Source organism: Rhinoderma darwinii, chromosome 2 (genome assembly GCF_050947455.1).
Source record: "Rhinoderma darwinii isolate aRhiDar2 chromosome 2, aRhiDar2.hap1, whole genome shotgun sequence".
Lineage (NCBI taxonomy): Eukaryota > Metazoa > Chordata > Amphibia > Anura > Rhinodermatidae > Rhinoderma > Rhinoderma darwinii.
The window spans coordinates 322,961,820-322,977,716 of NC_134688.1; the positions used below are offsets into that span (position 1 = coordinate 322,961,820).

Sequence of the window (15,897 nt, forward strand, 5' to 3'; positions counted from 1 at the left end):
ATTTTTAATCTATTTTTTTTTTTTGTAACACAGAAGATTTTACCAGAGAAATGCAACTCAATATCTATTTCCCAGATTCTGCAGTTTTTAGAAATATCCCACATGTGGCCCTAGCATGCTTATAGACTGAAGCACCGGCTTCAGAAGCAAAGGCGTACCTAGAGAATTTTGGGCCCCCTTTTTATTAGAATATAATTTAGGCACCATGTCAGGTTTGAAGAGGTCTTGTGGTGCCAAAACAATGTAAACCCCCCAAAAGTGACCCCATTTTGGAAACTACACCCCTCAAGTAATTTTTCTAGAGATATAGTTAGCATTTTGAGGCCACAAGATTTTTTGCTAAATTTATTGGAACTAGTCTGTGAAAATTAAAATCTACTTTTTTTCTGAAAAAACATACAATGTTTTAGTTTTTACAAGGAATAAAGGAGAAAAAGCACCACAACATTTGTAAAGAAATGTCTCCCGATTACAGCAATACCCCATATGTGGTAATAAACTGCTGTTTGGACCCACGGCAGGGCTCAGAAAGGAACGAGCGCCATTTGGATATTGGAGCGCAAATTTTGCTGGAATGGTTTTCGGTGCCATGTCGTGTTTGCAAAGCCCTGGAGGGACCATAACAGTGGAAACTCTCCAAAAGTGACCCCATTTTGGAAACTACACCCCTCAAGGAATGTTTCCAGGGGTATAGTTAGCATTTTGACCCCACACAGTTTTTGCAGAATTTTTGGGAATTATGCCATGAAATTGAAAATCTAAATTTTTTTCTAATAAAATGTAGTTTTAGCTCAGATTTTTTCATTTTTACAATAGATAAAGGAGAAAAACCACCCCAACATTTGTAAAGCAAGCTCTTCTGAGCACAGCAATACACCATATGTGGTAATAAACTACTGTTTGGAGACACGGCACAGCTTAGAAAGGATGGCACACCATTTGACTTTTGGAGCTCAAGTTTTGCTGGAATGGTTTGCGGCCCCATGTCACATTTGCAAAGCCACTGAGGGTCCAAGATAGTGCAAACCCCGCATAAGTGACCCCCATTTGGGAAACTACACACCTTGTGGAATTTATCTAGCGGTATAGTGAGCATTTTGATCCCACAGTTTTTTTTGCTGAATTATTGGAATTATGCAGTGAAAATGAAAATCTACATTCTTTCCACTAAAATGTTGAATTTTTTTTTCATTTTCTCAAGGAATAAAAGGAGAAAAAGCGCCCCAACAATTGTAAAGCAATTTCTTCCGAGTACGGCAATACCCCATATGTGGTCATAAACTGCTGCTTGGACACACGGCAGGGCTCAGAATGGCAGGAGTGCTGCTTGGCATGTTGATTTTGGTTGCATTTGCAGAGCCCCTGAGGTACCACTACAGTAGAAACCCCTGAGAAGTGACTCCATTTTGGAAACTATACCCCTCAGGGTATTCATCTAAGGGTGTAGTGAGCATTTTGATCTCACAGGTTTTTCATAGATTGTATTAGAATTAGGCAGTGAAATTGAAAAATTATTTTTTTCCCAAAAAATATGTAGTTTTGCACCCAATTTTTTTTTCCACAAGGGGTAATAGGAGAAAAAACAACACACAATTTGTTACCCAATTTCTCCCGAGTACGGCAGTACCCCATGTGTGGCCCTAAGCTGCTGTTTGGGCACATGACAGAGCTCAAAATGGAAGCAGCGCCATTTGGCTTTTAGAGCACAGATTTTGCTGGACTGGAGTACGGGCATCATGTCGCATTTGCAGAGCTCCCTTAGGTACCAGAGTAGAGTGTAAAACCCTGAGAAGTGACCCTATTTTCTAAACTACACCCCTCTAGGTATTTATCATTTGCCTGGACATATTATAGGGCTTAGGAGTGAAAGGCGCATGTGAGGCCTATTTTGGTGATTTTCGCAGCATTAGCCCACAATGGCAGGGCTCTGGGGTCAAATAGTAAAACAAACCCCCAAGTAGTGACCCCCATTTTGGAAACTGCACCCCTTAAAGCATTTTATTAACCCCTTAGTGACCAGCCCATTTTAGGCCCTAATGACCAAGCTATTTTATTCGTTTTTCTATAGTCGCATTCAAAGAGCTATAACGTTTTTATTTTTTCGTCTACATAGCTGTATGAGGACTTGTTTTTTGCGGGATTAGTTGTGCTTTTTAATGGCACCATTTTTGGGTACATATAATTTTTATATTAACTTTTATTAACCTTTTTGGGGGGGATTATAAAAAAAACCTGAAATTCCGCCATTGTTCTATGCGTTTTTAAATTGACGCCGTTCACTGTGCGACGTAAATAACACATTACCTTTATTCTATGGGTCGGTACAATTACGGCGATACCACATATGTAGAGGTTTTTTTTATGTTTTACGACTTTTGCACAATAAAAACACTTTTGAACTAAAATTATTTGATTTTGCATCGTCGCATTCCAAGAGCCGTAATTTTTTTATTTTTCCATCAATGTAGTGATTTTTTGGGCTTGTTTTTTGCGGGACGAAACGTACTTTTGATTGGTACTGTTTTGGGGTGCATGGGACTTATTGATTCATTTTTATTATGACTTTTTTGGGGGGCAATGGAAAAAAATTGCAATTTCGCCATGGTTTTTTGCGTTTTTTTTTACGGTGTTCACTTTGCGGTTTAAATGACATATTAACTTTATTAATGGAGTCATTACGGTCGCGGCAATACCAAATATGTGTACTTTTTTTTTTTTTACACTTTGTGGCCCTAGCATGCTTATAGACTGAAGCACCGGCTTCAGAAGCAAAGGAGTACCTAGAGAATTTTGGGCCCCCTTTTTATTAGAAAATATTTTAGGCACCATGTCAGGTTTGAAGGGCTCTTGCGGTGCCAAAACAGTGGAAATCTTCCAAATGTGACCCCATTTTGGAAACTACACCCCTTGAGGAAATTATCTAGGGGCATAGTTGGCATTTTGACCCTGCAGGGCTTTTGCAGAAATGGTTGGAAGTAGGCAGTGAAAATGAAAATCTACATTCTTTCAAAGAAAATGTATGTATAGCTATTGTTTTCTCATTTCCACAAGGACTAAAGGAGAAAAACCACTGCAACATTTGTAAAGCAATTTCTCCCGAGTTTAACAATACCCCACATGTGATCATAAACTGCTGTTTGGACACACGGCAGGGCTCAGAAAAGAAAGAGCGCCATTTGGCTTTTGGAGTTCCAAATTTAGCAGGACCGGTTTACGGAGGCCACGTCGCATTTGCAAAGACCCTGATGGACCAAAACAGTGAAAATGTCAAAAAATAGACTCCATTTAGAAAACTACACCCCTTGAAGAATCCATCTAGGGGTGTAGTGAGCATTTTGACCCCACAGGGGTTTCATAAATTTTATTAGAATTAGGCAGTGAAGATAAAAAAAATCCTTTTTTCCAATAAGACGTAGTTTTAGCTCAAAATTTTTCATTTTCTCAACAAATAAAGGAATAAAAGAACCCCAACGTTTGTAAAGCAACTTCTCTGGAGTACGGAAATACCCCATATGTGATCATAAACTGCTGTTTGGGCACAAAATAGGACTCAGAAGGCAAGGAGCGCCATTTGCTTTTGGAGTACAGATTTTGCTGGATTGGTTTCTGGGCATTATGTCGCATTTGCAAAGTCCCTGTGGGACCAAATCAGTGAAGCCCCCCCCCCCCCAGAAGTGACACCATTTTAGAAATAACACCCCTCAAGTTATTCACCTAGGGGTGTAGTGAGCATATTAACCCCGCAGGTGACTGGCAGAAATTGATGTGCACTCGATGTTGCAGAGTGAAAATGGGATTTTTTTCCATAGATATGCCTATATGTGGTGCCCAGCTTGTGCCACCATAACAAGACAGCTCTCTAATTACTATGCTGTGTTTCTCGGTTTTAGAAACACCCTACATGTGGCCCTAATCTTTTTCCTGGACATTCGACCAGGCTCAGGAGTGAAAGAGTACCATGCGAAATTGAGGCTTAATTTGGCAATTTACAAAGTATTGGTTCACAATTGCAGGGCTCTGATGTGAAGTAATAAAAGAAACTCCTGAGGTGACCCCATTTTGGAAACTGCACCCCTCAAGGCATTTATTAAGAGGTGTAGTGAGCATCTTCACCCCACAGGTCTTTTCCATGAATGATTGCGCTGCCGTAGGTGCAAAGTAAAAATTTTAATTTTTCCCTAGATATGCCATTTCAGTGGCAAATATGTGGTGCCCAGCTTGTGCCACTGGAGATACACACACACCCCAAAAATTGTTAAAAGGGTTCTCCCAGGTATGGCGACGCCGTATATATGTGGAAGTAAACTGCTGTTTGGGCACGCTGTAGGATTCAGAAGGGAGGGATCGCCATTTGGCTTTTGGAGCGCAGATTTTGCTTGGTAGTAGTTTTGTTTGGAGTTTTACTGGTGTTTCCATTTATAATGTGGAGGCATATGTAAACGGTGTAGAGTACATCAGGGTCATAGTCAGGTGATATAATAATAGTGTAAAAAAATAAAAAATAATCCATAGATGTGTGTTACGCTGTGGAGCAATCCTTTCTGCACAGGCCGTCGTCGCGCTGATAAATGTCCTTTCTTATCCCCCTATTGGTCCACACTCTGCACCTTTGCAGTTTGGGGAATTTTGCTGGAAAGTGTTGTCCTGGTATAATACGGGCACCCTCACTTCCATCAGATATGTTTGGGCCCTCCCCTTCCTGGTTCCCTAATTTTAGGGGCCTTGATAATTCGCCACTTGAAACAGAAGAAATGTTCCCCTCGGACCTGCACAACTGCATATTTTTTCTTACCTGACTTATTGGAGCCTTAATTAATTTTATTTTTTCACAGATGTGACGATCGCCAATCTCAGGTCACGTCACGGCTGAACTACACTGCTGAGTTTATTAATTTACCACATAAATCCACGCCCACCCACTCTAGATGACAGAATTATGCTAAATTACTCACATAGGTTTCCAACACCCCAATAATTTCTACCACAGTATACTACCACCACCTATACTTATCTAGGCAATAGGGGCCTACGTCTCTATTTTCTCTTACACTAGTTACAATAACGGATTATCCACATGGAACATAAAATACAGGTAACGTTCTTCACCTCCAGAAGATTAAGTTCTGTAAGACTACAAGGAAGAGATTTATTAATATTTCAAATATAATACATAATAGTGCAGTGCATTACAAAAAATAGTTGTCAGATTAAAAGATGAAAAATATACATACAGTTACAATGCATTCAAACAGTTTATAAAAATAAAAGGGATAAAAGAAACAGAACAAAGCCTTACTGATGTACAGCAGTAATATCCTGACTGTGGGGACAGCTGAAAATATGGGCAGTCACTCCAACCGAGATATGGATCCACAACGACTAACACTGACCCTCATTTCTCCTGGCATTTTATACCCAGTCCCCACCCCCCCAGTCCACTGACTGGTGATGTCACTGAGAGGAGGCTGTTCATATGATAATGAAGCGTACTCCTCCCATTACACAGTTGTATTTCTATAGAGAAACATAAAAGTGGGAAGAAAAAAATAAATAAATATTTTCCAAAACATACCAGGCACTCTTTGGGATAAGAATAATTTTGTATACATTTTTATTAAATTCCATATAAAAATATATTTTAAAGGTTTTTCATATATATATATATATATATATATATATATATATATCTTTCCTCTTTTTTCCATAATACAAAAAAACATTTTTAGGAAAAGGAAAGGGTTTGAGAAAACACATTTATTTCAAACTAGAGGTACATAATTTAAAAATGTCTCCTGGCCAGGATACCAACACAGACTTTTATAACCTTACTTCCATCAATTTATCCCCCTCTAAACATAATGACATGTCATGATGAAGTATCTAAGTAATATAAATTCTATACACGAGCCTTTCATCAGACCCATATAGGCAAGAAACGGTTCTTGAGATTTTTTGTTCAGACACCGTTGGTCTCAGTTCACACTTGCTTTTTTTTCTTCTTTTAGAAATTTGATCCGAAACTGACAAGAACAGTTCCTCTTATATGATAGCAATGCAAGTATAGGTAAAGAGTTGAATACTCATCTTCATGTTGATCTTGCAACTCAGGATGGACTGGAAATTCCCTCCTTTCCACTGTGTTCCTCCTCCTGGAACAATTGTAGGGTTAAGGCAGATTTTAGAAATATACCAATCAGGTTTTTCACCCCTTCGATCTCATCAATGGCAGGTCACAGTTCCCACATGGGAGATTCTCCTTATAGCCACTGCATCCACGGTCAATGCTTATGTTGAGTAGCTTAGATCTTCCTATACTCGGGGGCAGCCGAGATTTCACACAAAGGTGAACAGATTTTAGCGATGGAGCACACTCCTACATTGAAGAGTCGGTATCGTGCTATGCTGGTATCCACGTTGATGTTTTTTGGCAACGCTGGAGACTGCAAGACGAGGCAAGGTTGACGTCACTACCTGCCAGGTGTAGACTAATTGATCAGCTGACGCGTTTCATCCCGGACCGGGATTTCCTCAGAGCTATTTCGTAAGTTCAGTAAAGTCTGGCACCTTTATAGTGCCGAATTTAAAGGGAACTGGACCCATATGTAAGGATATCTCATTAAGTACTCATTCTAATCCAATAATTCAAATCCAAAACATCCAGTTATACATATCTTTTCTATATTTATAAATTCCCCTCAGTATTTCATCAGACATTTCTATCGGGAGATATGCATATATATATGTAAAGTACTAAGATATATACAGTACATTACATATAAAGTCTTATTTTTTTTAAAGAGAAAAATTCATTTATCCCTAACAAACCCATTAGTGATCAGCAGTGTCTATAAAAAAGAAGAAAGAAAAATAAATAAAAATAAAAATAATAATAATAATAAAAAATAATAATAAAAATAAAAATAAATATAAAAATAAATATAAATAAAATAAAAAATAATAAAAATAAAAAAATATATAAATAAAAAAATAATAAAATAAATAAAATTTAAAAAAAATAAAATAAAAAATAAAAATATATATATAAATAAATAAAATAATAATAAAATAAATTAAATAAAATACAACTAAATAAATCAAAAATCAAAAATTTTAAATAAATTCATGTTAATTATAAAGAGATCCATGATGCATTTCATATGGTATAACACTAGTCTCACGCTAATTCTATCAAAGGACTATCCATAAGTCCTGAGGAAATAATGCACCTGTTCATTATAGGAGTGTGACAGTGTCCCGCAGATTTTTGTCTACCAAGAGGCCAAATAATATATCCTCTGTCCCCGGGTGACAGGGAGTAGGTCCAAAGCGGAAGATATTTCCGGAGAGACCGAGTGCTCATCCCCCAGAGACAGAGAACACCCATCGGGCCTATCAATTTATCCCGAGGGAATAGGTATTTATAAAGGGAGATCAATTCGGTGGTTGGTGCATGGAAAAGTCATGGGACGCTGGTATACAGCCGGCCCAGAAAGATCCACGCAGCCCCCACCGAAGTGATGAACAGATCACTTCCAAAACATAAAGGGGTATCCCACAGGCTTCCCCAAAATCAGACAGAAACACTTCAGGGATCCAAGGATTTGATATCCGCCTCCGAATGGCAGGGAGCAGGTCCATTCCAGCTAAAAATCTGTAGGGACCGAGTCCCCACCACTCGGAGGCAGAGAATCATCAGAATTAGTTTTTTATTCATCCCATAAATTTGTCCATTCCTATTTTCAAAGAATGGAAAAATATTTACTTGAATTGGGTTGAATCAGACAATTTGAGGATAGGTCACATGGCAGTCGATCCGTTGGTGGTATCCCAGAGACTGGCAACCAATCCACCCCACAGGGGCACATCCACCAATAAATAGAAGGAAATTATTAATTCAACATGTCATAAGAACATATTAAATTTTATTTCATTGTTTAGACCTCTAGGGTTGAGGGTTCCCAATGTGTAAATCCACATAGTTTCTTTCTGTAGAAGAATACGGTTACGATCCCCACCCCTTCTATCCTCAAAGAGTTGGTAGATTACCATAAATTTTAAGCCCTTAGGTGATTGTCTATGGTGTAATTTAAAATGTGCTGCCAATGGGCTTTTCATTTCGCCCTTTGTAATGTCAGAAAGATGTTCCCTTATTCTTATCTGTAACTCTCGTTTCGTTTTTCCAATGTATTGCTTGCCACATGGACATATAATTGAATACACCACCATAGTTGAACGACAGTTGATAAAATTATAAACCTTAAATTCTCTTTTATGTTCACTGTCGAAAAAGGTATCGGACTTCAAAACTTATTTGCAACAATTGCAAGAGCCACACATATACATCCCCTTTGGCCGTTTGTTTAAGCATGTTTCGTTGTCTATGGTCTTTCTTTTAAATTCAGAACTTACTAGAATATCTTTTAACGTAGGAGCTTTTCTTGGAACCATACTTGGTATCTCCCCTACTATTGAACCAATCCTTTTATCCAAAGTTAGGTGGGGCCAGTTTTTAATCATTAAATTGCGTAGCAAATTCCAATGGGAACCGTACCTTGAGATGAACCGTACTCTATTATCACGTTTTTCTTTTTTTACCCTCTCAAGAATTTCCCTCCTATCTTGTCTTATAGCTCTGTTGTACCCTTTTTTTATAATTTTTTTAGGATATCCCCTATTTAGAAAACGAGATGTTAGGTCTTGAGCCTCTCCTTTAAAGTCTTCAAATCTAGAACAATTACGTCTGATTCGAAGAAATTCACTTATTGGGATTCCCTTGATTTGGGAAGGTAGATGATGGCTACTAGCTGCCAGGAGGCTGTTTCCTGACGTTGGTTTACGGAAAGTCGTGGTCATAAGTTGATTTCCTTCCTTGTGAATATTCAAATCAAGAAAACTAATAGTAGTTTCACTTGAAGTAAATGTCAAGAAAAGATTCAAACTGTTCGTATTAAGATCTTTAATAAACTCTTCCAGGGATTACACCGATCCCTTCCAACACAGGAGCGCATCATCCATGTATCTGAGCCAGGTGGCTGCACACTTTCTGAAGAGGGGGTGGGGATATAAAATAAATTCTTCCCACCATCCCAGATGTAAACATGCATATGAAGGTGCACAGGAGGACCCCATAGCAGTCCCCTGTACTTGGCGGTAATATTTACCATCAAATGAGAAGCAATTGTGGTTCAGGACAAATTCCAACATATCTATGATAAATTCATTTTGATGGGCCCATTCCCCTCCTCGCCTCTCCAGGAAGTGTGCAGCGGCCCTTAATCCAGCTTCATGGGGGATGGAAGTATATAACGATTCTACGTCTAATCCCACGAGCAAAAAATCACCCTCAATCGTGAGTTTTTCCAATTTACTTAGGAGATCTCCTGTGTCTAAGACAAAAGAGGGGAGCACACCCACAAATGGTTTAAGTTTTTCATCTATGTACTTCCCAAGGTGATCAGTCGGGCCGTCACACCCTGAGATAATTGGCCTGCCAGGTGGGGTATCTCTATTTTTGTGCACCTTGGGAAGTATATACATGGTAGGCATACGTGGCTCCTTTATCTCCAAGTATTGGAGTTCTTGTTTACTTATCAAGCCCTCATCTACATATAGGACACTGTCACACTCCTATAATGAACAGGTGCATTATTTCCTCAGGACTTATGGATAGTACTTTGATAGAATTAGCGTGAGACTAATGTTATACCATCTGAAATGCATCATGGATCTCTTTATAATTAACATTAATTTATTTAAAATTTTGGATTTTTGATTTATTTATTTAGTTTTATTTTATTTTATTTATTTTATTATTATTATTTTATTTATTTATATATATATATATATATATATATTTTTTTTTTATTTATTTTTTTTTTATTTTATTTATTTTATTATTTTTTTATTTTTATTTATTTTTATTTTTATTATTTTTTATTTTTTATTTTATTTATATATTTTTTTATATATTTATTTTTATTTTTATTATTATTTTTTTATTATTATTATTATTTTTATTTATTTTTCTTTCTTCTTTTTTATAGACACTGCTGATCACTAATGGGTTTGTTAGGGATAAATGAATTTTTCTCTTTAAAAAAAATAAGACTTTATATGTAATGTACTGTATATATCTTAGTACTTTACATATATATATATATATATGCATATCTCCCGATAGAAATGTCTGATGAAATACTGAGGGGAATTTATAAATATAGAAAAGATATGTATAACTGGATGTTTTGGATTTGAATTATTGGATTAGAATGAGTACTTAATGAGATATCCTTACATATGGGTCCAGTTCCCTTTAAATTCGGCACTATAAAGTTGCCAGACTTTACTGAACTTACGAAATAGCTCTGAGGAAATCCCAGTCCGGGATGAAACGTGGATACCAGCATAGCACGATACCGACTCTTCAATGTAGGAGTGTGCTTCACCGCCAAAATCTGTTCACCTTTGTGTGAAATCTCGGCTGCCCCCGAGTATAGGAAGATCTAAGCTACTCAACATAAGCATTGACCGTGGATGGAGTGGATATAAGGAGAATCTCCCATGTGGGAACTGTGACCTGCCATTGATGAGATCGAAGGGGTGAAAAACCCGATAGGTATATTTCTGAAATCTGCCTTAACCCTACAATTGTTCCAGGAGGAGGAACACAGTGGAAAGGAGGGAATTTCCAGTCCATCCGGAGTTGCAAGATCAACATGAAGATGAGTATTCAACTCTTTACCTATACTTGCATTGCTATCATATAAGAGGAACTGTTCTTGTCAGTTTCGGATCAAATTTCTAAAAGAAGAAAAAAACGCAAGTGTGAACTGAGACCAACGGTGTCTGAACAAAAAATCTCAAGAACCGTTTCTTGCAGCTAACGACCTATATGGGTCTGATGAAAGGCTCGTGTATAGAATTTATATTACTTAGATACTTCATCATGACATGTCATTATGTTTAGAGGGGGATAAATTGATGGAAGTAAGGTTATAAAAGTCTGTGTTGGTATCCTGGCCAGGAGACATTTTTAAATTATGTACATCTAGTTTGAAACAAATGTGTTTTCTCAAACCCTTTCCTTTTCCTAAAAAAAAATGTTTGTATTATGGAAAAAAGAGGAAAGAGATATATATATATGAAAAACCTTTAAAATATATTTTTATATGGAATTGAATAAAAATGTATACAAAATTATTCTTATCCCAAAGAGTGCCTGGTATGTTTTGGAAAATATTTATTTATTTTTTTCTTTCTGAATTGTTGCTCTCCGAAACGGCACCGTGCTATATATTGATTGCATATTTTGGGATCTCTATTAGGTATGGTTTATAACCATGTTTTGTGTTTAAACATAAAAGTGGACATGTGTTCTTGCAGGAATCCCTAGAAATATAATATTACCTGCATTCACCTGTGCAGACATTTACCAACCAGGGCATATCAAACACCACTGTAATAGTTTGTAAAATGTTTTTTAGCCAACAGCCAATTCCAGGTAGTTCCTCTGGATGTAGGGATGTGAATTTGACATATATATGAGCGCTATTTCCCCTTATCATAACTAGCTATGTGGGTCACTACAAATATCAATTAGGATGGGGTTTGCCTTGATGTATCATACTTTCTTTGAAACAAGTGACAATTGCCTTTGCTTACCTTGTCCACATGGCAGACACACCACAGGCATCCATTTGCATAGCTTTAGATGTTTGTTCAGGATGTGTGGGCAATTACTTCTAACCCTGGGTTTCAAGGTTATCTGATGCTAAATACAGGCCCTAGTGACAAATTCTTAATCAACACATCTCTCACCTTGGTGAGGAAAGGGCAAATTAACTATTTGCCTGACAGTGGACGTTCTTTGATGGCCAAAGATATGCATTTCTTAGGTAAATCAGATGTATCTTCTGTGTCAGAAGGGGTTATGAACTGACCTCTTAATAACCTACCGGGGCGTGGCCGGATGTAGAGAAGAGCAATAGCAAGGAAAGCTAGCGTGCATAGGGTGGACAAATCGGCTAAAAGCAGGCACGTAACTGCCGAAAAAAGACTCCTACAACATACCGCTATTCAGCTGTCAGCCCAGGGTACTCGCTGACATAACCAAGACGAGGTGTAAGCTGGGAAGCCCGGCAAAACTTACCTCCTTCTCCAGCGCGGCACAGAGCCAAGATGGCGGCGGACCGCATGGTGCCTCGGCCTCCTCGCAGCGGGCAGGTAGTCCGTAGTCATCTCCTCGCTCTGACAAGGTCGGAAAGATGAGGATCTCCAACCTGGTCCTGCAGCAAAATAGCCAAGGTGAGACCCACAATCAATCTCCTTTGCCCAGCAAACCACGCTGCAGTGTATCTATAGTGGAATTTGCTGCAACATCTTCCCCATACAGGGACTCTCCCTCACATTCTATGCCCTCGGCAGAACACCCTATAACTATTTCTGACATGAAATGTCTGCTGAAAGAATTGAAAGATACTATACATGCAGATATTCATGGTGCAATGTCATCTCTCAACACTGAGTTGATAGCCATAGGAGAAAGAACAGCACATTTAGAGGACAAAATGGAGGATTTCACTACGGCTCACAACCGTTTAGTGGACGCACATAATGATGCAGAAGATGATTTAACCATACCTCCCAACCGTCCCGGATCCGGCGGGACAGTCCCGGTTTCTCACCGCTGTCCCACCGTCCTGGGCAGTCTGCATAATGTCCAGCTGGGCGCTGCAGCTGTATCAAAACAGCTGATTGCTGCAGCGATCAAAAGAAGGCAGTAGTCAGGTGACAGGTCAGATGACTGGACTGGTCCACTCCCGGGCCGGCATCGACACCAGTGAGAACGCCGCTGCAAGACTCCTGCCTTCTTCTGACGGTGAGTGAAAGCAGAGCAAAGAGTGGCAGCAGTAGGGCCGGCTACCTCTTATAAGGGGGTTGTGCGTGGAGCTATCTACAGGGGGCTGTGTCTGGCGCTATGTACAGGGGGGCTGTGTGGAGCAATCTACAGGGGGGCTGTATCTGGAGCTATCTATAGGGGGGCTGTGTGTGGCGCTATCTACAAGGGGCTGTGTGTGGCGCTATCTACAGGGGGGCTGTGTGTGGAGCTATCTATAGGGGGCGGTGTGTGGAGCAATCTACAGGGGGACTGTGTGTGGCGCTATGTACAGGGGGGCTGTGTCTGGCGCTATGTACAGGGGGCTGTGTCTGGCGCTATGTACAGGGGGGCTGTGTATGGAGCAATCTACAGGGGGCTGTGTGTGGCGCTACCTACAGGGGGGCTGTGTGTGGCGCTATGTACAGGGGGGCTGTGTGTGGAGCTATCTACAGTGGGGCTGTGTGTGTCGAGCTATCTACAGGGGGGCTGTGTGTGGAGCAATCTACAGGGGGGCTGTGTGTGGAGCAATCTACAGGGGGGCTGTGTGTGGAGCAATCTACAGGGGGGCTATGTGTGGAGCTATGTACAGGTGGGCTGTGTGGCGCTATGTACAGGGGGCTGTGTGTGGAGCAATCTACAGGGGGGCTGTATGTGGAGCGATGTACAGTAGGCTGTGTGTGGAGCTAACTACAGGGGGCTGTGTCCTGTGTATGGAGCAATCTACAGGGGGGCTGTGTGTGGAGCTACCTACAGGGGGGCTGTGTGTGGCGCTATGTACAGGGGGCTGTTGTGGCGCTATGTACAGGGGGCTGTGTGTGGAGCAATCTACAGGGGGGCTGTGTGTGGAGCAATCTACAGGGGGGCTGTGTGTGGAGCAATCTACAGGGGGCTGTGTGTGGAGCTACCTACAGGGGGCTGTGTGTGGCGCTATGTACAGGGGGCTGTGTGTGGAGCAATCTACAGGGGGGCTGTGTGTGGAGCAATCTACAGGGGGCTGTGTGTGGAGCAATCTACAGGGGGACTGTGTGTGGAGCTATGTACAGGGGGCTGTGTGTGGCGCTATGTACAGGGGGCTGTGTGTGGAGCAATTTACAGGGGGCTGTGTCTTGCGCTATGTACAGGGGGCTGTTTCTGGCGCTATGTACAGGGGGGATGTGTGGAGCAATCTACAGGGGCTGTGTCTGGCGCTATGTACATGGGGGCTGTGTGTGGCGCTATCTACAGGGGGGCTATGTGTGGAGCTATCTACAGGGGGGCTGTTTCTGGAACTATCTACAGAGGGGCTGTATCTGGAGCTATCTACAGGGATGCTGTGTCTGGCGTGGGGGGCTGTGTCTATCTACAGGGGGGCTGTGTGTGGAGCATATTTTCAGGGGGTGCTGTGTGTGGAGCTATCTACAGGGTGGGCTGTGTGTGGGGCTATCTACAGGGGGGCTGTAACTGGAGCTATCTACAGGGGGCTGTGTCTGGCGCTATGTACAGGGGGGCTGTGTGGAGCAATCTACAGGGGGGCTGTATCTGGAGCTATCTACAGGGGGGCTGTGTGTGGCGCTATCTACAAGCGGCTGTGTGTGGCACTATCTACAGGGGGGCTGTGTGTGGAGCTATCTATAGGGGGGCTGTGTGTGGATCTATCTACAGGGGGGCTGTGCGTGGATCTATCTACAGGGGGGCTGTGTGTGGAGCTATCTACAGGGGGGCTGTGTGTGGAGCTATCTACAGGGGGGGCTGTGTGTGGAGCTATCTACAGGGGGGCTGTGTGTGGAGCAATTTACAGGGGGGCTATGTGTGGAGATATATACAGGGGGGCTGTATCTGGAGCTATCTACAGAGAGGCTGTGTCTGGCGCTATGTACAGGGGGCTGTGTGTGGAGCAATCTACAGGGGGCTGTGTGTGGCGCTATGTACAGGGGGCTGTGTCTGGCACTATGTACAGGGGGCTGTGTATGGAGCAATCTACAGGGGGCTGTATGTGGAGCTACCTACAGGGGGGCTGTGTGTGGCACTATGTACAGGGGGGCTGTGTGTGGAGCGATCTACAGGGGGCTGTGTGTGGAGCTATCTACAGGGGGCTGTGTGTGGAGCTATCTACAGGGGGCTGTATCTGTAGCAATCTACAGGGGGCTGTGTGTGGCGCTATGTACAGGGGGCTGTGTCTGGCACTATGTACAGGGGGCTGTGTATGGAGCAATCTACAGGGGGCTATGTGTGGAGCAATCTACAGGGGGGCTGTGTGTGGAGCTATGTACAGGGGGGCTGTGTGTGGTGCTATGTACAGGGGGCTGTGTGTGGAGCAATCTACAGGGGGCTGTGTGTGGAGCGATGTACAGGGGGCTGTGTGTGGAGCTATCTACAGGGGGCTGTGTCCTGTGTATTGAGCAAACTACAGGGGGGGGGCTGTGTGTGGAGCTACCTACAGGGGGGCTGTGTGTTGCGCTATGTACAGGGGGCTGTTGTGGCGCTATGTACAGGGGGCTGTGTGTGGAGCAATCTACAGGGGGGCTGTGCGTGGAGCAATCTACAGGGGAGCTGTGTGTGGAGCTATGTACGGGGGGGCTGTGTGTGGCGCTATGTGCAGGGGGCTGTGTGTGGAGCAATCTACAGGGGGCTGTGTCTGGCGCTATGTACAGGGGGGCTGTGTGTGGAGCAATCTACTAGGGATGCTCTGTGTGGAGCTACCTACAGGGGGGCTGTGTGTGGCACTATGTACAGGGGGGCTGTGTGTGGAGCAATCCACAGGGGGGCTGTGTGTGGAGCGATCTACAGGTGGCTGTGTGTGGAGCTATCTACAGGGGGCTGTGTGTGGATCAATCTACAGGGGGCTGTGTGTGGAGCTATCTACAGGGGGCTGTATCTGTAGCTATCTACAGGGGGCTGTGTCGGATGCTATGTACAGGGGGGGCTGTGTGTGGAGCAATCTACAAGGGGGCTGTGTGTGGAGCTATGTACTGGGGGGCTGTGTGTGGCACTATGTACAGGGGGCTGTGTGTGGAGCAATCTACAGGGGGCTGTGTGTGGAG

General features: G+C 42.2%; 1 long non-coding RNA gene across 1 annotated transcript in view; it reads right to left on the reverse strand.

Annotated features, from left to right (window-relative positions):
- Positions 1–12,245, reverse strand: part of LOC142743151 (uncharacterized) — a 160,079-nt gene extending 147,834 nt beyond the window's left edge. The window contains exon 1 of the long non-coding RNA XR_012881501.1: positions 12,149–12,245. This is a non-coding gene — a long non-coding RNA (uncharacterized LOC142743151). The remainder of the gene's footprint in view (positions 1–12,148) is intronic.
- Between the last annotated feature and the right edge of the window lie 3,652 nt (positions 12,246–15,897).